We start from the raw sequence: 23,717 nt of genomic DNA on the forward strand, positions 1-23,717 counted from the left end.
ATTAGATTCTATTTCTGGACCAGGACATATTCGGGGCCCTGAGTATTGTACAGTTAAAACAGATGTTAGGGATCAAACGCAAGAGAAGGCCACACAAACATGTTTGCTGTGACAAGCCTCTGCCAAATGACAAATAGTGCAGAGATGAAGATGTATTATATAACCTCTATGGTATGACTATAGTGCTGACAATGCACAGAAGAATGTGGAGGTTGGGGATTTAGTTTGTATGAGCAACATGCGGTTCAGCAGGACAGCCATTAAATCCCTGAGTACGGTCTTCCGGCATTTCAACTTGTTCTCAGAGCTGCAGCTTGCCGGAAAGATCCAAGACTGCAGGAATGACAAGGGTTTATCTATTGTATGAATCAGCAGATTATTTGTGACTGGAGAAACTGCTCCCTCCTCTAAGGCTGCGCAGAGGCTGACAATATTACAATGTCAAATAAAAGCCAGCCTGAGGGCGTTCTTGTGGCCTAGTGGTTCAGATGCTCTACCGTATAATTCCACTGTGATCCTGACTGCAGACCTGTAGTAACACATATATACTGAAGGGCCTTAATCCTCACGAGTCCTCAAAGACTTTTAGGGTTATCTGAGTGAACACACGATATGGAATATCCCTGATTTCTGCAACCACACGCGACAAAGCACAGTTGTCATGTGAGCATTATGCATCAAAGCTAATAAGACGCATGTCAGTTTGTAGGTGCACGTTTGTATCTGATAAAGCTTTAATGACCAAACCAGATGTGAACAAGAGCTATTTCTGGGCGTAAAATGTTAACCGAGTGTGTACATATGTGTGAGAGCAGCCGGAGTGAGTGCACGTCTGTCTGACACACACAGCCATCTGCAGGCTGGAGAAGCAGACAAAAGTGTTTGATGTGATTTCTGTTGCGTATCAGACAAACCGCGACTATCAAGCCGTCGCAGATGAGGCCTGGTCTTGCCCCGTACGGGCAGCACTGTCTGACACACGTGCTTGTGCGAACCACGTCGCCTGGGGGCTGATTATCTGACATACGTACATGACATCAACAGCTTGTAATCAAATCCATATGTATCCTTCCCTCCTCTTACTCTGTCTCTATCTTTCACTGGAATAGTGCTTTGGGAAATGATGTCACGCAATCCCAGAATTCATCGGTTCGATGACAACACCGCCATTTTGGCAGGAGTAATGGCACTTGATTGATTAATCTGTAATACTGGGGATACTCTGCAGGTCACAGTCTGAGGGTCTTGGCATAACTTACATGAAGCTTTAGCATCGTTTTGAAGGAAAAATGACAGCGATGATGACATTAACCATAATATAGGTTTATTTAATTACTACCCGAAATGTTCAATCCAGCGAGTTTTGCAAAATAGTGTCCAAGGAAGTCCAATGTCCTACAATAAAGTTTTACAGCTTGAAATCCATACTAGCCCCAGTCACTAGCGCCATCTACAATGTACGCACTTCTATCAAACTCTTTCTCTCTCTCTCTCTCTCTCTCTCTGTTTTCTTCTGTCCACGTCTTGGTTCTGATCTCATGGGCATGGGCTCCACAGTGAAATGAAATGGAATGTAATTTGGATTGCCAGGTTAAAAAGAGAAAAAAAACAAAAAACATACTCTTGTGAGGACTTTTGCTGGCCTTTTATGGCCAAACTCAGGTTTTATTGCCGTTCAACCCTTTGTTCTTTGTTATGATGACATGTTGTACGAGTCCAGATAGTTGTAATTACCTGTTAGAGGTGGATTTGACTCATCTGTGTTTGTATTCCCCCTGCATTTTTCCTTATTGTTTTGTGTTGGTGATTTCATCTCTTCCCAATGCTGTTTCTCTATTTTTCCATGTAGTTATTTTAGTATGTGCACCCTCATTTTGTATTTGACCTCCTGTGAAACCTTTGGGGGAGAGTTGTAGTACTAAAGGCATTTCTGCTACTGCCCTAAAAAAGAAGAATCCGATTTTATTTAGTTACTTTTCTTCTCCAGATACTTCATTGGTTTGCTTTCTAAAAAGATATTTAACATCAGCTCTGAAATTCTACGAGTCAACTCTTCCCTCTTAAAAATGTCAAACTATTTTTTAGGCAGATTTAACAGATCAGCCAACTACCATTACAAATATTTCAGTGAAGGAAAATCTAAATATATGTGTGTGTTCTTATTTGTTGAGTCTGACTGTCTGTACCTGTCTCCATAACTCACATTCACTGTTACATAACTCAGATTTCACAGTCTCATGCAACCTGAAGAAATCTGTGGACAACTTTTTACATTTATATTCACCACTTTTAGCCTGTTTTCTTCTAGGTTTGACCAGATTGGTTACTTCTTATTCATACAATTAAAACAAATTTTTATGCAATTCCCATTTTTTGTGCAATGAATAGAGTGAAAGTCTAGTAACAAACCAGTGTCAATCTATCTGAACATTTAATACAAACTTGATCATTCGTCATGTCAGTTCAACACCAAAATAATAATTTATTTTCTTTCCTAGGTCCAGCAATATGAACAAATACTGTAGTTTGCCTAAACTCAACTGTCTACTAATGAAACACATCATCCTACTGTACCACGGAGTAATAATGAGATTATAGGCAGGAGTCAGTCATGCAGCTTCAGATTGAAGGAGTGGGCCAGACATACAGGCTGTAATTTACAGACCAACAGCAGCTATTGCCTAACAGAGGATCACAGTTTTAGTGAGACACAGAGAAGTGTACAAGTGTGTGTGTGTAGTCAACAGGGCAGGCGTGTGTCTGTTGCCCTCAATTGGTACAGCTGACAGTCATTACACCACCCCACCCCCAGCATTGTGGACTTGTTATGTGATGTAAATCGCAAACACTTAGTCCAAGTAGTGGACTTTGAAGCCCCCGGGCCCCACGTTTACCATCAGCTATTACATGTGCAGTATGGTAAGGGGGTTGGCACCAGCTGGCATTGCATAATGTATGTCGTTATCATATCTGCAAGCACACGTCATCACATGTAGAGAAGGACGGTTCTCCAGCTTCAGAAATCTATGTTAAGTGATTAATAATTTCAAATCGGTCAAAGTTGATGTTATATAAAGGTGGTTAGTTAGATTATGTTTTCAGTTTGGAGCCCTGATCACAGTTGCAGCACACGGTGCAATGGTGTTCCACAAGTAATTCGTTTATGAGACAACCAATACGGTAAGATCAACTCTTTGAGTTTATTTTCCACCTAAACACGAATGGGGTTATGTTTTGTGTTTGGATACATTTTGTGGATGCATCTTACTTGTGTTAAATCATTTTTCTTTTTTTCTCTGCAAATGTAAAAGTATCTTTTTGGGGTTAAAGCACCCCTGATTGACAATTACTGCCCTACAGCAAACATTAAAGCAATTTGAGCTTCAAAGCCAGACTCCTACTATTAAAACACATTACTGTACACGGTGATCGCTTTAGGCTTCACATCCTAGTCTAACAATGACCATAGCTACACAATAGTACATGGATCTTGGCAGCAAATTCACAGGGAATTTTACACACACACACACATACTCTCTCTCTCTCTCTCTCTCTCTCTCTCTAATCTGTCCAGCTGTCAGGTGAGAAGGGTGGATCTGCCTTCAGAGACTCTTTGATGGTTTCCTGATGGATTAGCACTGATCTCAAACAGTCTGTGGAGGCGTACAAGAGTTGCACTCTAATCAGATTTCAGTGAGCTGTGCTTTCTCAAATTGGAAAGAGCCACAAAGCCTGAAATGTGCCCTGCCATTTTCACACCCATGTGCCTGTAGTGATACTTGCTAATGTGCTTTCACTGCTATAAAAGCTGCAGAGTAATTAATAGGTAGAAAATGGCTGCCAGTGCAGCCACTACCTGGCTAATCTCCTTATGTTTGTCTTCCCAGAGGCAGCATCCACATCCCAGCCTTGCTTTTGTGCTAATCAGCCCCTCAGCCGGCACCTTGACAAAGGTTGTATTTATACAGTTTAAGATAACTGCACTTCATAGTACTCAGTGCTGAGTCTTAGTTTAAGAAGTAGCATACATACTGCATCTAAATGCTGGTTCAGCCCGGAACGATAACAGTGTGACCGCTGCCAGAGTTTTAAAGAAATGTATGCATTATGTTTGTTCCCTTCTCATGCAGTTAGAGAAAGCTACAGGTCATGTCTCTGAGCTAATGGAGTTCAACCACCTACTCTTTCCCAACAGTTGAGGAGAAACACACTTCTGTTGAAAATTAGAGCAATAGCAACAGAGGAAATTCTCTAGTCTGCCATTAACGTTGTGTATCCAACTCCTCCTTAGATTTCTGGCCCATTTACTTATTCTCTGAGTTATCTACAAACACTGTCCGGCATCTTTAAACACAGGAAATGGATTTCCTAACCTGGTGATCCTTTCACAAGAGCAATAATGGAAAAAAAAAATCCAAAAAGCCTCTACGTAATACTGTACTTTATTTCAGCACTGACCAGATTAAGGGGACAGCTCCACAGTCAGTCATACGTAAGGATCAGTGTGAGTCAGAGGAGATGAACTGCAAAGCAAACGGTTGGACAAGAAAAGCTTTTTACGTAACACTTTTGGCATTTAGCTAATAAGCGTCACGCTGTTTGAGGGAAATTTGTGGATTTGTGTCTATGTAGGGTGTTGAGTTGGTCCAGCAGAGTTCTTGTTCCAACCTGTGAGTTTCTTACATCAGCCCTGGACACATTTTGAGAGTAGCGTTGTCCATTCTCCATTTTATTGTTTTGTAGTTTGAGTGTAAAGTGCTAAACTGCTCCATTCATCCTAATTAGTTTCAAACTAAACTTAACACACTGATCAACTGTGACATCACTACTGATGCTTGAACATAACCAAGTGAACTATAACTAGAAATGTATGTGGAGTGTGTACATAGATCTGGAAGTATAACATTAGTGGTAGACTAACTGTTAATAGAATTTTAAATGTGTTTTTGTTCTCATTAGTATTTCAACAATAGTACTGCTAGAAATTTTGAGAAAGCAGTTGTTGGAGTCAAACTAAGTTTGCTTAAGTCAAATTACATGATTTAAAATGTACTTTAAGTACCTAACTTAAAGTTGCCTTTGGTTGCCATGGGTAACATACATATACAAGTCTACTCCATATTTGTTGTAGAAACGTTTCGGAAGTTTAACAATTGTCAAAGAAACGTTCGTCATAAAATGAAATTATCCACAATAATAGCACATCATTTTACTGAGTATAAAATCATTATTTTTAATAAACATCTGCAAAAAGTAACTAAAGTTTTCAAATAAATAGTAGTTGAACAAAAGTACATTTACCTCCAAACTGTAGTAAAGTTAAGTGAAATACTCACAATTACTGTACTGAAGTTCAGAAAGAACTGTACCTAAGCACAGTGCCATGGTAAATAACAGTGTATAGTAAACAGTATATAGTTTTGTTCACATAAAACTGCTGTCACACTTGTGTATAATTGTGATAAATTGTGTATAAAATGAGGAGCTGTCTCACCGTTTTTTTGTTTTTTTTTCCTACTGCTAACTAACCCTGCTTCCACATTTTTCTCACCGTTTCTGTCAGTCTGTCCTTCTTTCGGCCTGTGCCTCCACAGTATCTCTCTGTAGAAGACACACCCCTAGCTGAACACCCCCTAGATGTCCTCCCTCGTCATTTATCAGAAGTAGCAAGACACAGCGTTTTTCAGAAGTAACGGCTCATGTGTGAGTAGGATTAGTGTGATTGGGAAGAAGTGATGACTGAGCTGTTGTGTAATAGTGTGTTGAAAAAATCTTAGCAGCTTACAACATCGTTGACTTCTAATATGAGTAACTCCAGTAATATGAGTAACTGTAACTCCAAACTGAGTACTGTGTAGTAGATGAAGAAGTACAAGAAAACAGACAGTACAGCATTATTGACCTTAATAGTGATGTTTTATGTGACTTTTCTGATACTGTGACCCTTCGGCCAGCACTACCTATTAGAACAACTTCCTGTATGTGGTATATACCAAATACTGTTCCTCCCTTTCACCACCTTTGTCCATCTTCCCTTGCTCTTCTTTGTCTCTGTTCTACATCTTGCCTCACCCTCTCCCCTCAGCATTTCCATCACAGCCAGCCAGCTGCTCGCTCATCATAGCTACTCCCGCCTGCCGCTCACCTCTTTGTGTTGGAGAGGAATGTAAATGATAGTGATTCGGCATGTGGGGTGTGGCGCTGGAATTTACTTCATCGAGAAAGAGCTGTAATAGAACGTGAGCCTGTGAGTGTAACTGCCTCGGTTATGTGTTTTGGGGGTGACATCACTCCCCTCCCAGAGTGCTCAGAGGGGATGAGACCTTGGCAAGGCAATGGCTCGGGATCCTGGACACAAGCTCTTTCCATTGTCTGCTCACTTCCTGTTCGGGCTTTCATTATGCGAATTACTTGGCAATCGACTTCAGATTGTCTGTGGATTAAAGTGAAGAGAAGCAGACAGAGGCTCACGCCACTTAGCTGCCACATCATCAGTTTAATTTCCCCGTGAATTATTGGCCGTCATCCACGCATCTGTATTCATCTTCTCAACTGTTTTAGCCTCTAAAATACATGCCTGTCTTGGCACTGTGTCACCCTGTTGTTCAAATAGTTATTCCCTTGCAGAATCAATGGAAGTTTGAGGTTTAGCAGAGTGTGCTCCCTATTATAAGGCAGCTATTTTCACACTTTATATTTTGAATTATATTTATATGTGTCTGTAAGTGCATTTTTGTTTGGTTTTGATACAAATGGCATCATGTCCATACTGTTACACCCCATAAGGCTGGTGTTCATTATAGTCATCAAATGCACTTCCCCTGCATTTAAAGGGATTGGGTTGCCTCATACCAGCAGCCGGCCAGTGCCATTTGTATCCACGTTGCAACTGTAATAAGTATTGTTTGTGGGAAGTGTGTGATGTTTAAAAAGAGACCTAAGGGGTGTTATTTTAGGTTTTGCTGGTAAGGTCTCCCAGTATTAAAGTTGAACCGATCTTGTGTGTTCCAACTTGAGTATAAATTAAAGTTTGACTAATGTTCCTGCAGTGCCAGCACCTTCTGCACAATTTTGTTTCACTGTGACAAAATCAGACGCAGCCCTGGAAATTTCACACATCATGTCCTTACTCGCTACCCCTCCTCTTTTTCATAATTTTTTTGACAAACACTCAGTGTGTACAAGCTCCTAATGACTCAGTAGGTGTTAAAATTCTGTTAAAAAATTGTTTGATTTTGCCAGACTTAGCCAAAACACCTTCTTGTGTGGAAACTGCCCTAATGACATGTAAATCACATTCACATCAACATCCAAGGTGCAATTACAACAGAAAAAGCTTGAATATAGCTGACTCAGTGCTAAAATAGTAGGACTACAGAAGTGCTGGCAAAGTACTTTGTTACAGTTAATTAAATGCTGAGCTATATTGAGCAAGTCTGGTATTTTCAACCTGTGCACATCCAACTCCTTAGTAATAAAAACATCCCTGAGCCTTACACATTCTTGAAAATATAATAGCCTTAATGTTGTTTTTAGCGTAGCTTCCTATAACGTAGCTTGGCTTTTTTTAAATTTTTAAATTAAATTATGTTAAGTTCTGACCAGGACCAGTGCTAAATCCACTACCACAGTAAATAGTCTTATGATATACTCCTACACATTCACATGAAGTGTAAAATTGTCTTGACAGATAATTTCAAAAGTCATTTCTCTTCCTTTTGTAAATTGGGATTCATTGTAAAAGTTTGCGAAAATCTCTGAAGTTGGTGCTAGAAATGAATCGGTGCAGCAGTACAGAAGCCAGACAATTGAAATCTTTTCTGCATGTTCTTCAGGGTACATTGAGACCTGCAGTCTGGTTTAAACGGGTCAGATTTTCTCACTTTCGGAGCTGTTTTAACCGTGACTTTGTGCTATGCCTTTCCATAAAATCTGAAAACCTCTCAGGGAAATAGAGAAAAAGAGGAACATGTTAGGGATCCTTTGGTTCAGTACAGCCTTGGTGTTTTGGGGTCTCTTGGCTGCAAAAAACTTTTAGTGTGGATGCAGTGCACTGGTGGGATGCCTTAGTGGATGTCAAGAGCCTGCCTGAAAAAACCTGGATCAGCCGCGTTATTAATGAAAGGCCTGAATGTTGGGTTTTAGCCCGTCTCTACTCTGGGTGATGTCACCGTCTGGATAGACACGACTAGTCTCACCTCAGTGACTGAACACAACAGATGGCTCACATCTGGAGGGATTCCAGAAAAGCATTTTAGCACTGAGGTTTATGAGATTTTGCTTTGTCCATTGACTTGTTGTGATGATGAGGACCGATGGTGATTTTATTTTGTTTTAGTGCAATTAGCTCTGGCACGTTGCCTAGTCTTGAGAGGTTTTACAAGATGCTTAAAGAAAATCTGAAAACATCCGTTGTTGTAGATCTTCATATACGTTTGTCTGTTTTGTTCTTGCTACTTTGATAGTAAGGGAAGCAATTCCCAAAGCACGCCGCATTTCATTCCTTGTCGTGTTTACAGATTTATAAAAACAATCCCAGGCAGAATTTATATCAAATTTACAGCCTTTATTGGACTGCACAAAACATAAAACGTCGTGGCAGCCTTTCCTGTAATGTTTCATTAGATTTTTTATTTATTTTGCAGTAAAGGTGTCCAGTAAGATGTTTTGCAAATGCGAAATGCATTGAATAATTAAGCTGTTGAATAAGATTTTAGTGATGAAATATGTTGAGTGTTGAAAAAACTGTGAAATTTCTTTTGCTTTGAACATATTTGTTTTCTGCACTGCTCTGCAGGTCAAAGTGTACAGTATAATCGATAGGCCGTTAACTACTGCATCAACAGTTTTGCATTCTTGGCCACTCAGCAGCTCCACTTAACTGGGGTTAAGCTCCCAAACCTTCCTCAAAAGAACCTCAATATCAGTCGATCAGCTAATAAGCTTATCACATGCTCACTTTGCTACCTTTTGTCCCCCAAAGGTACCCCAAGGCCTGGAGTTAGGACAACCCGATAAAAGAGAGAGCTGACCTCCAAATCAGTTTAGTAGTTATTTTACTCCTTCCAGCATGAGAAAGACTACGATTCCAACTGTAATATGAAAATTTGGACACAGTGCAGCCTTTCTGAACCTGACCCAAGGCCTAACCGAGCAAAAGACTAAATCAGAGTTTTATGTTGTTTTGGGGTTAAGCATAAAACTGGCTGCAATTTACAGGTTTTTCGAAATGTGAACTTGTAATATTCCTTGTTTGAAAAAAATAAAAGACTGTGCCTTAGGAATGAGCTCATGCTATACTTAGATTAAATTAGAGAGATTCAGGCATAGCATTTATTCTCGCTTGTGTTTGCTCTGTGTCCAAACCGCGGATACCGTACCTCCTACTTGGCATGCTTAAACTTTGCTAAGAGCTGTGCTTAAATTGTTGGAAGATTTTTAACACATTAAAGTGATGCGGGGAGCATGTTCATTGACATGCTCTCCCTCCGCACCGAGACACTGCAATACAAGTGGCTTGATAATAAAAGCCAAATATGATTGTCTTTCTTGGGCAGTGAGATAAAAAAACTGTGTAATTAGACCAAAGAAACGATAACAAATAAATCATAAAACACTTCATGTCACACTCTGCGCTTTGCGGTATGATTGCAACAATTTAGTGTCCAACCTTGCTTGTCTCCTTGCTGACATGGATACTTCCCCTTCCTTCCACTTCACTAAGCCATGAAAGGCTTCTGAAACTGGATAGACCCTTACAACCATTTTTCCACCCTTTAGTCATACTCCCCACTCACCCACCCTTCCCCACCTCTGCCACTGGCAGCAGGATGTGCTCGGTTTCAAGCCCAAAACATTTGTCCTGAGATATCAGCCCCTGAGACTTTGACAAAAGTCTTATTTCATCACGCTAATCGTTTATGGCAGACTGTGTAGGCAGTTTTAAATACTGCCGGTACCCCGTCAAACTCTTACCCACCGGACGTCTTCATCAGCGAATCAAACCAAGTGCCAGCTGGTTATGGCTCACTGACCGAGGCTGCACTCCTCTCACCAGGTCAATGCAACATCAGGATTGGAGATTCTTGAGTAAAACTAAATTGACTGCATAATTTAATCTTGGAGAAATACAGTGTAATTGAGGTTTGGGCTTGCATCAAAAACAAGTTTTACTCTGGAAATGATTTCTAGGAGGAGTGTAGCTCAGAGTGTTGTATATTGTATGTTGTTTGGCTGTTTTGACACTGCAGCGTGCATTTTGCAGTCCGTGAATATAAATTATTGACCATAGAAACCGTGGTGTGTATTGTACTGGTGTATTAATTAGCTTGGCATTGGTGTCCTTGCCTGCCATAAGAAGACAGAATTTGGTTTTCTGTTAAGCCATGCGTGTTATGGAGAGTTAAATTACATTGCTGCAGTGCTTTTGCAGACGTTTGATGGGCTTGTAAAAAAAATAAACTGTTGAACATTGCTTCTGCATTCTTTTCTAAAAACATATGTCTCAGCACGAGCCTCACAGATACGTAATAATTAAGTTGCATTAATTTCCTGTAAATATGTATAAAAAAATTATTTACTATTGGGGGAATAGGTGTGTCTGAAAAGATAATGTTTACCTTCATATCTCAAGCCTAACACGGAGCAGTGCCAGCTATTCTCCAGCCTCATAACCTTACAGGAAAACGTTCTCATCAATCATCTCCAGCACCTTGCAATGGATCTGGGGAGGAGGGAATTTAAAACCCACCCGTGGCTCTTATTTTCTGGTTTCATGAGAGTCTTGTCAAAGTCCGGGATGCACTGGGACCGGGTGGTCCCTCTGACAGCTCGCCATTGTTCCCCGCCAAAAAGTCAATCCCCAAAGTTTTAAATTTTGGTTTCCATATCGCAACATGACACCCAACCGCCGCCGTCTCGACAGGCCCTTCGCGAGTATACTGTACAACCTTGAGATTCTTTTTCTGCCGCAATAACCACAAACTCACTTCTAACTTTCTTATACAGTGTTAACTGTCTTTATTTACAATGTAGGAAGCCTCACACACTGTGTGACACTTTATAGTGTCCACGCAAAATTCCTTTGAGATGATAAATGGTTTAAAAATAAAAGCAACATTAGCTACAAATAAAGAGATGCATACACATTTAACAAGGAACCAAACACAGCAGCTTTGTTTTTTGCTTTTTGTTTTGTTTTTTTTTAGGTTGATGTCGGACAAACTTCGTCAAGGAAAAGTAAATTGAACACTGCTCCCTATAAACATCCCTAATTAACAGTTACTACCTCCGAGTCAGTCGCTTCCTGACACCCTGAGAAAGCTACAAGAGCTATTTTCATTCTTGTAAAACCCCAACAGTGGCTGCAGACACGGTGACACGAGAAAGTGGAAAACAAAGTATTTATCTTACAGTGCGTTTACTGTAACTTACTAGAGAAATTCAAGTTAGCCTCATGCACCTTTGTTGCTTTTCGGATTTGCTGTGGCTGTGTTGTGTTAACCAGAAGTGTGAAGCCATGACAGAGTGAAAGCAACCACAGTGGCATAAATCACACCAGCGCTGCCACTGCTAGACGCGATGATATTATCTGCTGCTTTGTTTACACAGCAAGGTGTCCTTTATCAAGATGAGTGACACGTGGTGAATTGCTCCTCATAATGTCCGTACTGTACTGTAGTGAGAAACAGAGCCCATCATACTGATGTGTGCCGGGTTACTGAAACAATCCCACAGGTGGAGTTTTGTAGCCTACGGCCTGGTTAAACAGCCGATACAGGATATGAAATCATCAGATGTGTTGACACAAACATCCTCTGTAGACTTATCTGCCACCATCTTACCAATAACCACACTTAAGCTTGTTTTTAACTTTAAGGTATCTAAATAATTGATGAAGGCATGTTTCCATGTGTACCATTTTGCCTTTAAGTGTGATCAGTGTAAATATTTGCCCCAGTGCTTTGTATTCATTTGCAGTATATTACCAGTGAGCATATGCTCATGAAGACTATAATGTAGTGGAAAGCAGACGTAAGGACATTTTAAAGGACATTTACTGTACAAGCATGTTAATAGTTGTAGCCCTTTGTCTAAAAAGCATATGTGATTGGTCAGATTCATTATATGAATTAGTTTATTATACCCAATAATTGAAAATGTAGCATAACTACATTTATTACAAAAGCATGTGGTTATTTTATCAATGATTCTGGTAACCTAGTACAGTAAATTAACTTAAAAAACATTTATTAATAAGTAATTTTTCTGGTCCCAGGATTACTGTTTGTGTACCAACTATGGGTAAGAGAAGTTCTAATGATAACTAATACATAAAACATTTTTTTATTCTCTCTGCTGGATTTGCTTACGTATTTGTATTCTACTTTGAAACACTAGATGTTATACAAACATGCATTTCCATCATGTTAATGGCCCTGTAAAGTGCAGCAGCAACCTTGACTTAAACAGGGAGACATGACGCCACATTGATTTGCGCAAATCATCGTGGCCACATCCAGATAGCCCATACACCACAATGAGACGTTTGGGTTGGCAGGCTCTTTCCTCCCATCATATTTCACTCACTATCTCAACGTGCCCTGAGCCGGGAGCTCAGGCACAGACTCATTGTTCTGACACCGAGGACGCAATGTGCAATTTCTCGCTGTCGCTTCCTTCCAGCCTGACAGGACCGGGGCGAAAAATTGCTTCCCTTGGCCGTGCGGTGCCAAGCTGTAACTCAAGGAGGTGTCTGCCAGGACAAATGTGAAGGGGAAGGTAAATCAGTGAGATTAGGCCTTGCTGTCATTCTTTGGATTTTCTCTGTTGCCTGTTGCAATTTGAGTCTTGCCATCATTCACCGTTTCCAAAGCTGTCAGGCCCCGCACGGTTCACAGCCAGCCGAGAAATGTCATGCTAACTCTACATTAGCTGCATTTTTCGTCCCTGACCCCGTCCCTCCACCCTTGGTGCTATTTCCTTTCACAAATAGAAGATTATCTCATGCATTACTCCTGCAGATTCCCAGTCTCCATAATCATTTGTCAAGCTCTATTCAGTTGACCATTCAGTTGTTTCTTTGCTTTTTCTAACCCTGACAGATGTTGGAGATTACAAATAAGCTTTCAGGAGGCATGTTAACACTGCCGCTTAGTTAATTTTACTGAACATTCCAGATTTAGTGAAGCTCACAGTTGCCATCCTGCAGTCAGAAAGCATCAGTTGCTTCTCTTTATGTTTATACCACTAATTGTCCCAGTTTCCTCCCTGTTTAGTGGAAAACGACCTCTGCAGAGACGCCAATGGGTCTGTTAACCTTGCCCAGCCCCCTGTACATAGACCCAGAGGTATTCGCTATCAGACTTTTACCCATTTAAAGGAACAATGCACTCTGAAATTAAATAATCTTACATAAATAATGGTTGGAAAAAGAAAAGAACCTTTTGTGCTCTTGTGAGGTGATAAAATCTTTACCTGAACTGCAGATGGAATAGCGCACACAGTCTGTCTATTTAAGGGTTGAATTTTCTGCTTTTATAACTTAAAAAAGGTTGCAAAAGTACAATCAGTGAGTCCTGCATGCTTGTGGTTGGTGAGGTCTAATCGCTGCATTCTGTCAGAGATATGTAATGATATTGCGCCATGCAATGACGACTCTCTGGGCCTAATTACTACCCGCTTTACAGATGTACTGGAACAATATTTTGACAGTCTTACACACACACACACACTTTTTTGGTAAGCGTGCACACACAAAAATATACTTTCCTGCAAAGGGTGTCTGTTTTATGTTACTAGCTTCTAACTTTATTGATGCATCTGTACCTGCACATCTGCAGACCTGGTCAAAGCAATAAACTGTGTCGCTATGCTTTTAAATATTATCTCCATATTCTATACCTCCCTGATAAAATAAAAGCAAACAATGACAGGCTGTAATTCAGAGAACGTGATCAGCAGTTGCTTTGTTCACACAAGAATGCACAAGTTAAAACAAAACAAGCTACTTCCCATCCTGTTCTTTCCATTACACCAGAAGGAAACACACCAATCCACATCCGGCACATTGTAGTACTATGAAATTGATATACAGTTTGAATAGACGGGGTCAATTTTACTTGAAAATATAAACAACATACTTCAAATTGACAACAGAGGATCAGTGTTCACTCTTAAAAATGATCTTATACTTCGGTCTAGAGAGAGTGTCAGGAACAGGGAGACGGGAGGGTGCACTGCCTTGTCTTAATACAATCAGCCTTGTAACAGCAGATTCAGACAAATGAGCCTGAGGTCGAGGAGACTGTGGAGCAATGCGTTCGTTATCTGGCCAGCGCTGAAAAGGGAGTGCTTGCTGACCAGCCTGAATTAGGTCAGTAGCTGCTCAGTTTTTCCTACGATGTGGGAGTGAAAGAGACAAGAGTCTAGAAACACAAATGAAGGTGGTGTGAAGCAGGAAAACAAATGGAGCAGGGCGTACTTGTCACGTTTTATACTTGTTTGTCAGAAACCAAATCTAAAAGTGTTCATAGCCCTTGAAATTTTCCACATTTTATCACGTTATAACCACGAATGCAATTGCATTCTATTGGGATTTTATATTCACATAATTATGAATTGAAAGGAAAATGATAAATGGTTTTCAAAATGTTTTACAAATAAATATCTAAAAAGTTTGGTTGGGGCGGCTGTAGCTCAGTTGGCAAAGGCAGACTTCCACGGACCCACAGGGTCCGTTGTTCGATCCCCGGCCCTGGCTATGTGTCGACGTGTCTCTGGGCACTGAGTCCCTAACAGACCATTCTCCTCCCCAGCTGTGCAGTGCCGGTTCAAGCCCGGTCAGGAAGGGCATCCGGCGTAAAAACTGTGCCAAATCAACATGGTAAATGGTAAATGTCCTGCACTTATATAGCGCTTTTCTACCTATTGGCACTCAAAGCATTTAACACTGCTTCTTATTCAGCCATTCACACTCACAATCACACACACACACTCTCTTACACCAATGGGGGAGCTGCTATGCAGCTGCCCAACACTCACCGGGAGCAACTAAGTTGGGGTTCAGTGTCTTGCTCAAGGACACTTCGTGTCCGGAGGAGGCCGGGACTGAACTGACAACTGTGAGATTGGTGGTCAACCTTCCGGCGCCACAGTGGCCCCACATGTGGACAATGATCCGCTGTGGCGACCCTGAACTCACGGATAAGCCGAAAGGACAAAAATCAAAAATCTAAAAAGTGTGGCCTCCTTGAGTCAATACTTTGAAGAACCACCTTTCGTTGCAATTACAGCTGCAAATCTTTGGTGTTTCAAACACTTTTGCACATCAACTTTGCACATCTAGAGAGTGATATCTTAGCCCTTTCCTCTTTGCAAAATAGCTCGAGCTCTCAGTCAAATTGGATGGAGAGCGTCTGTGAACAGCAATTTTCAAGTCTTGCCGCAGATTAAGGTGTGGACTTTGACTGGGCCATTGTAACACATGAATATGCTTTGATTTAACACATACATTGTAGCTCTGGCTGTATGTTTAGGGTTATTCAAGTCTCTTGCAGGTTTTCTTCTAAGGTTGCCATGTATTTGGCTCCATCCATTTTCCATCCAACTCTGAGCAGCTTCCCTCTCCGTGCTGATAGATTGCACGACTAACAGTTGTCCTGTGGACAGATTGTCCCACCAGAGCTGTGGATCTCTGCAGCTCCACCAGAGTTACCGTGTGCCTCTTGGCTGCTTCTCTGATTAATCCTCTCCTTGTCCAGCCTGTCAGTTTAGATGGACGGCCTTGTCTTGGTAGGTTTCCAGTTAGGCCAAACTCTTTCCATTTTCGGGTGGTAGCTTGTACAGTGCTCCGTGAGATGTTACTCAAGCTTGGGATATTTTTTTATGACCCAACCCTGGTTTAAACTTCTCCACAACTTTATTGCTGAACTGTCTGGTGTGTTCCTTGGACTTCATGATGCTGTTTGTTCACTAATGTTCTCTGACAAACCTCTGAGGGCTTCACAGAACAGGTGTGTTTGTACAATGATTAAATTACACACAGGTGGACTCTATTTACTAATTATGTAACTTCTGAAGGCCATTGGTTCCACTGGATTTAGTTGGTGGTATCAGAATAAAGGGGGGTGAATACAAATCCATGTCACACTTTTCAGAATATTATTTGTAAAAACTTTTGAAAACCATTTATCATTTTCCATTCACTTCACAATTATGCACCACTTTGTGTTGGTCTATCCCATAAAATCCCCCAAACATACATTTACATTTGTGGTTGTAACATGATAAAAGTGTGGATAGTTTTGCAAGGCACTGTAAACATTATTTTCTTATTTTGAAACTATGGCATTTAATGCAACACCTGGAAACTTTATCTGAAACAAGTGTGTACTCAGAAAATAACATTAGGCTTGTGAATGTCATATGACATTTTATTCATGGATGTTGTATTGTGATGCATTACTGTCTACTTTACCTGGAATCTTATTGTTGCTGGAATTTATTCACATTATATTTCAGCTAATCCCAGTTTAATCATGGTATACACAACTCGCATATGATATTTGTTTTTGTTTTCTTTGTCAGTGTCAAATCTGCATCATTATAGTAGTTTTAAAGGTGCACACACCCGCTGAAACACCCAGGGTTCAATTCCTGGCTGGGAGACCCTCATAACTCCATTTTCTCTCTTCCCATGCATGTTATGTCCTTTCCTCTGATACAATTACTGAAAAAAAGGCAAAATGCTTGTAAAATGTTTTAATTATCAAGTAATCTGTAGTATTTTTTTTAGTAACCATGTATTACAATACTGAACTAAGTAGCCTGCCAAAATTTGCTGCATACATTTCCTCCTAAAACACGGTGAATCTGAAGTAAAAAAGTTGTGTAAAAGCAGTTGAGAAAAAGTAGCTTGTTAGTTTTAAGCACTTGCAGTTGATGGGAAAAAGGTCCATATTCTCTTTTACTATTCCTCAAACTGTGCAAACATCTAGGAACTGAAGAGCAAAATGAAAACCTTTTTTTGCAGTTGACCTGGTTTTTATTTCCCGTCATATTAACCGTCACCATCTGGCTTTAACTCATTCGTAAATTCTGTGTTTTGTTGCCCATTTGTAAACTACAAAAAAACTACATACATTCTTATAAAGTTTGATCGAGCAATGTGCTCCATGCTCTGGCTCTAAACCCATTTGTTCTTGATTCTCAAGGATCTAAACCATTTCCAGAAAAGGCAGAATGTGTTTCGGGAGACTGTTCAGCGGCGGCTGTGTGTCACGTGTATGTTTAGAGGGTGTCACTGAATGTGTCACTTGTGTGTGATTCCTGACCTCAACATGACGGCACACTGGTTGCGCTTAAGCGGACACTGCAAACTGCAAACATCTGAGTAGCGTCACACGTACAGTTGTCCAGCTTGCGGTAAAGCTTCCCTTCCCATAAAAGGAAATGTTTGACACAGTGTTTTCACATCATAGAGACGTGTACTTGCCCGTACCAGCATTTAATAAATAAGATGTCACATTATTTTTCCAGAAAGTCTTAAATGTATCATGGTTTGAAACTGACCAGACGAGACTCTGCTATCACATGTCTCATCCTCCCATCCATCATATCAAAAGCTTGAACCTGGCTTTGAACAGGAATGTATAATATGCACCAAGCTGAAACTGTTCAGGGAGGAATTACAGGTGTGCCCTTCCTCGGAGTCAGACATAACAGCTTTTGCTCAAAGCGCTGCAATCACGTGTCAGCCGCAGTTGATGAATGTCACATTTCTGTCTGCTTATCAGCAGTTTTGTGGATACTGATAAAATCTTACCAACCCTTTGCTGAAGAGTGATCGTGCTCATGCATGCAGTGGTATATGTGTATGTACAGTACAACATCTGCTTGACAACTTCCTAAAACATGCTCTCGTTTGTACTTTTTTTTTTTTTTTTTCACGGCCGTCTCTGGAGTGAACCTGCAGTGGCAGGAGCAGTCATCATTAATAACTAAAATTCCCAGATCATAAAACAATCCAAAACGCCATGTCGTGTTTTAAAGCCTGGTGGAAGGTCTGGATAATAAGCATCTCAGCAATGATGAGGGCATGGCTGAACTATGCTCTCCATTGGATCCACATGAGTGATGTCACCACTGCTGCAGTTAAGTCAACCAAATGGCATGAAGATTTATTGCGTGCCCTGCAAATAATCGTTAAATAGGAGGAGGAAGGTCATCGGGTGTCACGTTTGCAGCTACTGTGCTTTTAAGAGCTCAGTAACAGTGATTATCACTTGTTGGGCCAGCAAGTTACATCAACCCACTTTGATCTCATATCATCTGTAAGCTGTTTTCACACTGCTTGTTTTTATGGCAAACTTACAACTATTGAACTTGAGTTAGTATCATGAGAGGTTGCCTTAACCGAGTGACGGCCAACACTCTCTGTTATGCGATTTCAATGGTGGACATACACTTTAGCCCAGTTTTTGATTGTCAAATTTGACTATAATGCTACAAATGCTAATTACTAATTAACGTAAACAGACAACTTTGTAAATAATTCAATTCAGTTCAACATTATTTATATAACGTGGTTATTGTATTAGAATAACTCATTGCAAAGGGACCCTTTAACACTCAGCATGGCACATCATGAACACTAACAATAACCATCTTTCTAAAATAGACATAATAAATGTGACCATAACCTAATGCAAACCTGTCTCACTTTCAGAGCGTAGGTTGTTCTTGTGTCTGCCAAATAAAAATCTGCCAACAAATGCAACAGTTGGCCCCCCATTAATAATATTAAAATATTCAAAACTTTAATTAAAAGTGAGAATTCTCTTAAAGAAACTTGACCTTATGTCATTTATGACTGTTTGCCTCTCCTCTCACTTTGGCAAAAGTTGCTCCCAGGCCAGCTGGCGTGGTAAACATGCATTTTACTGACATTACATCACAAGGGCTCTGACTATTGAGAGGTCATGTTTCATCCCTCTTGCTGTCATCTGGTGACATCAACATGTGAACTTGCCTGGTGCAGCTTTAAATGGTAAAGATAGCAGGATGGATTTGAGATTTGACTCTTGACTCATGTTTCCATACTGGGTTCACTCATGGCTGCATTATTAGAAAATGTGTCCCAAGGCAAAGTAAAAGCCCCCACAACGTCTCCAACGTGCAGTAAGACGCTGTCCTGGCATTTTGGCTCTCTCCGGGATCATTTGTGTACATTTTTTGTACGTTTTTCTCTCTTGTCTCATTTTGGGCACATTTTTGTCTGTTTGTCGTCTTTTATTCTGTCTTCTTGGTCATTTAGTGTGTTTTTGCTCTATTATTCTGTAATTTTGTGTCTTTTTGAATCTTTTTTGTCTTACATTTTATGGGGGGGGGGGGGGGGGGGGGGGGGGGGGGTTGTGTGTCTTTTTACTAAGTGTGCTTTTCAAACAAGAAGGCTGTGGGCCAGCGGTCCCCTGACTTTTCGGGCCCCTGGGCCTGTGCCCTGTAGACGTTTTCAGTAATCCATCCTTTGGTTCCGTCCTTCACTTGACAACATTAGCAAAACCCCCTCGCACTAATATCAGTTTAGGTTTTATAATGCTCTGCATGAAACGAGAGCATAAATTTGGTCCCTTCAGTAGAACAAAGGCGAACAAAAGCCCTGCCATGGTGTAACTGTATGCAGTGTGTGTGTATATCTGTGAGCTGAAGTCATGTTTAAAGTAACATCTGTTGATGGTTAGGATGCCGCTCTCGCTCTCACACCCCTGCCACCCCTTTTTTAACCGGCACTCGATGAGGTAATCACTCATGGACGACTGTTCTATCGACAATTAATCAGAGGGGAACTGGCTTCGCCCCCACCCACCTGCCCGGATTTATAGGGTTCTGTACACAATTTTTAGGGCTTCCAGGGAGGAGTTCAGTCAGCAGGGAACAAAGGTCAAATTAACAAAAGGCAACAGGAGATGAGCAGTTTATAAATGTGCAAGTGTGAGTGTGTGTGCATTTAGAAGAAGAAGGAGAGGGGGGAAAGGTTTTGTACATTCCCAAACCCTTTTGCACATTAGCTTGTAATCACGCTTTGCTGCTTTCAGGGTCCCAGTGAAAGGAAATGATTACATCCAACTAAAATGCATCACACAACAATGGATTAACAAGAGGGAAATTAAAGCCCAGTGTGACATGGTGCCTCTCGTACTGTACGTGTCGAGCCATGGCAGCTGCTCTCACAACGCCGAGAACTATTTCAGCTCTCCATAAACATATCACAGTGTGAGGGGGTGCTCTCGTAGAAATCTACACAAATGTGTGGTTGCAGTTTTTCTAGCCCTCTGTAATAACCCTTTGGAAATAGTGCAGGCGCGGAACAGAAGCTGCTGAACAAACTGTGGGTTTTGGGCGAATGTCATTTGCTCAAGCTCCACAGGGATGCTCTGTTTCTTCACGCTCGAGGGAGTCGTGATGATCAGCGGACGCCTAAATGGCAGAAATATCTTTTGTACATTGTTAAAATGCTGTTGCGATGAGCACTGGAAGACTTAACCGTACATTCTCAATTTTATTGATCGCTGGATACTTTCTTTCATCTCCCCTCACTTTTATCCTGGTACTCACCAAAGCAGCGGTTGGGTGTAAAGGTCTGCTTTCTTTCAGAGAGTTAATTAAGACGTTTGCTACTATTCTTATGTTGGAAAATATGAAGCCAGCTGTAGTTACTTTAGCTTAGCATTAAGACTAAAGCCATAAACACTACCAAAGCACTGCTCTCTTAGCCTCTAAAGCTCATTAATTGACATAGTTTTATGGGAATTTGTGAATTAACGTGTAGTTGTACAAGAAGACAATGCATTGAGGTAAATATGGTTGGTTAAAGATAACTATAATCAACATTTTCCACAGACGGGATATGGTCGAGATAATAATTTTACAGCGGGCCTTTATTTTCTCTTTGCACAAACATTCCCCACTTTACATGAGCTTCACAACTGTAATGCATAATAAATCCAGCTCAGGATACAAATGCTGCTCTTCCCCTCCTCACTTACTGTAGGAACCAAAAAAGGAGCTGGACCTCGCCTGCACATTTCCTCATGTGCGTACACGTACAGCAGTACTGTATAGTGTAACGCATAATTATGCGTGTAGCTGCCCTGAAAAATATAATGTCTCATGTGAGGATTGTCTGGACAAACAACCCTGGGAGGGAAGGAAGTAAGGGGACACCTCTGTACACACACATTTACCTAACAGTCTCACACATACACTCACATCTACTGTATGACCTTAATAGAGTACTCAGCTACATAAATAATGCTGTGTCCAACCACTGAAGACAGATTATGATGGCAGATGTTGAGCACCACCCCGCACAGTTTTTCTTGTTCTTACAGAACTGCGTGTACATGTATAAACACTTAAGTCTACAGGAGAACCCGAGACTGAAAAATACACCCTCATCGACTATTTCCATGGTTGTCTCGTTGAACACACCATGTGATTGATGCTTCTCGAAGTCATCAGGTTAGTTTTTCTTTTTGCTTTTTTTGTCCTCTTAGTTGTATAAATCTTTCGCCTTTTCTCACGTCGCAATTAGCTCGACCCTGGACGGAGGCCTATTTTTCATGGCAGGCCGTCCTTCCTGACATGCCCGGTGACAAAGCACAGAGCGTCGTCACACCGTCCTCCGGTCCAAGTCAAAGACTCTGCTGCAGCTAAAGTGCAGTGAATGTCCCAAATAGGTCATGGGCCTATGTCCAGCTGGGTTTCCTTTATGAAATAAGTTGCTGAGGGTGCATGTGTGCAGATTTTTATGAGTGTGAGTTTGCCTGTGGGTGTTGTAGGTGAGTTCTGTATTAGCGCATACGCCCTTTCTGTGTGTACGATATGTGATCTTGCTGAGGAAGCAGTAAACGGAGCACCGCTCTGTAAGTGCTCTCTGTGTCACATTTACAGAAGAAATCAGTCAGACGTGTTTCCATCTCAGGCTTCCAGCCATCTTTGACTTGGCTGGCAATGCTAAAGGATTCAGCCCAGATTTATCTCACATTACAGCATTTTATGGATCACAGTTTCACCACTGGAGTCTTTAAAGGTTCTTCAACATGCCTGTGCAGTAATCTAAAATAGCTGAAATGTCTGGAAGCCCAACACTCTTACAGTATAATACCTCCTGAATGAAGCTGTTTGCAATTTGCTGCATGAAGAGGCACAACATGCTTTAGTCTGTTATCAGAGCTTCTAAAAGATTCAGGCACTGTTATATCTCAAAGCACTTTATAGCATTAAGTGTTTCCAGGATTCCTCTTGTAGTTCCAAAACACCAGCTATCTACAGCAGTACTTTCAGCTAAACCCTACAGTAAATTCTCACAACGCTAATATGTGGATGGTAAGCAGGTTTAATGTTACCGTAACTATTTTCACTATTGTGCCTACAAGGCCCGGGCCCAGAGGCAGGAGAGGTACGAGCCTCTCTTGTTTGAAAGTCATAGAGCTCAGTTAAAAGACACACAATGAAATGCAAAATGTTTCCAGAGAGCCATAAAATTGCCAACAAGAGCCAAAAATAGATAAAAATGACCACAAATAGTTGTAAAGTGATCAAAAAAAGACATGACAGACATATGTATACCAAAAAAAATCCAAGAAACAAAAATCGACCACAAACTGACAAATTGTGGCAAAAAAGACACATGAGATGAACAAATGGAGACAAGAAAAACCACAACACATGACACCAACATCTCATTTGTAGTGGTTCTGTTTCTCTTACACCCTGACGGTCCTATGTATTCCATGGGGTGTGGGGTGGGGGAGGCTTCTACCTGTCTGGGCTCAGGGGTACATTATATACATAACCTGTCCATGATCTTGGTTCAGTGTTTTGCCGGGGTTATTATTAGCTAATTTACGCAAACCCAACCAAAAATACAGCTGAGGACAGTGGAAAGGCTTTTTAAAATTTTGTTTCTTACCAAAGTATGGAGCTAATTAAAACTGACCTGAGTTTCACGAGAGCTATTCCAGTTTATCGTGAAGGTGACGTGAAGGCTTACGCTAAATTTAATATCACTCCTTCAAGCCTGAGGAAAAGTCAAAGTCAGGAGGCTTTTACGGTTTCAAACCCTGTAGGGGTCTAATCTTAAAACTGAGCTTGTGATCTTAGGTGGGAGTACGAGACCGTAATGCAAAGAGTGCATGCGCAATTATCTGTTATGTTGGCACATTATGAAATTGCAGCATAACAATGTGATTTGTCTCATTCTGAGCTGCTGTCTGTGAGCTTCAGTGGCTCAGAAATGCCAGGATGTGGTTTTTGCAGGTTTGTGCCGAGTTGTTCAAATAAAAGGCGATAATAAAAGTTACATACGTACCCCAGGTCACGGGAACATTTTATTAGGGTGGATTTTCCCCTGTAATCCCGAAGAACACTTTGATTGAATGCTAACATTTCATAGGATTATGAAGACATACTTTGGCAGCTCGGAGTGGCTGGAGGATTTGGAGCACTCTTTTATAGCTGATAAATTGCTTTTGAGCAAGGCACCCAAGTCTTGACATTATTCAGTGGTCACTATCCTTCTCCTGCTTCTCAAGTGCTGAGAAAAACGACAAAAAAACAGATCACTCTGCTTCCACTGTGTCTGCTGAAATGATTCAGAAGGCCCTTTAAGTCTGAAGTTCATGCTGACATTGACCCTGAAAGACACTATACCAAAT

The 23,717-nt window shown here is 41.0% G+C and overlaps 1 protein-coding gene across 2 annotated transcripts in view; it reads right to left on the reverse strand.

Annotated features, from left to right (window-relative positions):
• Positions 1-23,717, reverse strand: part of filip1l (filamin A interacting protein 1-like) — a 59,832-nt gene that overhangs the window by 14,866 nt on the left and 21,249 nt on the right. The window lies entirely within an intron of this gene.

The sequence above is a fragment of the Channa argus genome, chromosome 4 (genome assembly GCF_033026475.1).
Source record: "Channa argus isolate prfri chromosome 4, Channa argus male v1.0, whole genome shotgun sequence".
NCBI classification, from domain to species: Eukaryota; Metazoa; Chordata; class Actinopteri; order Anabantiformes; family Channidae; genus Channa; species Channa argus.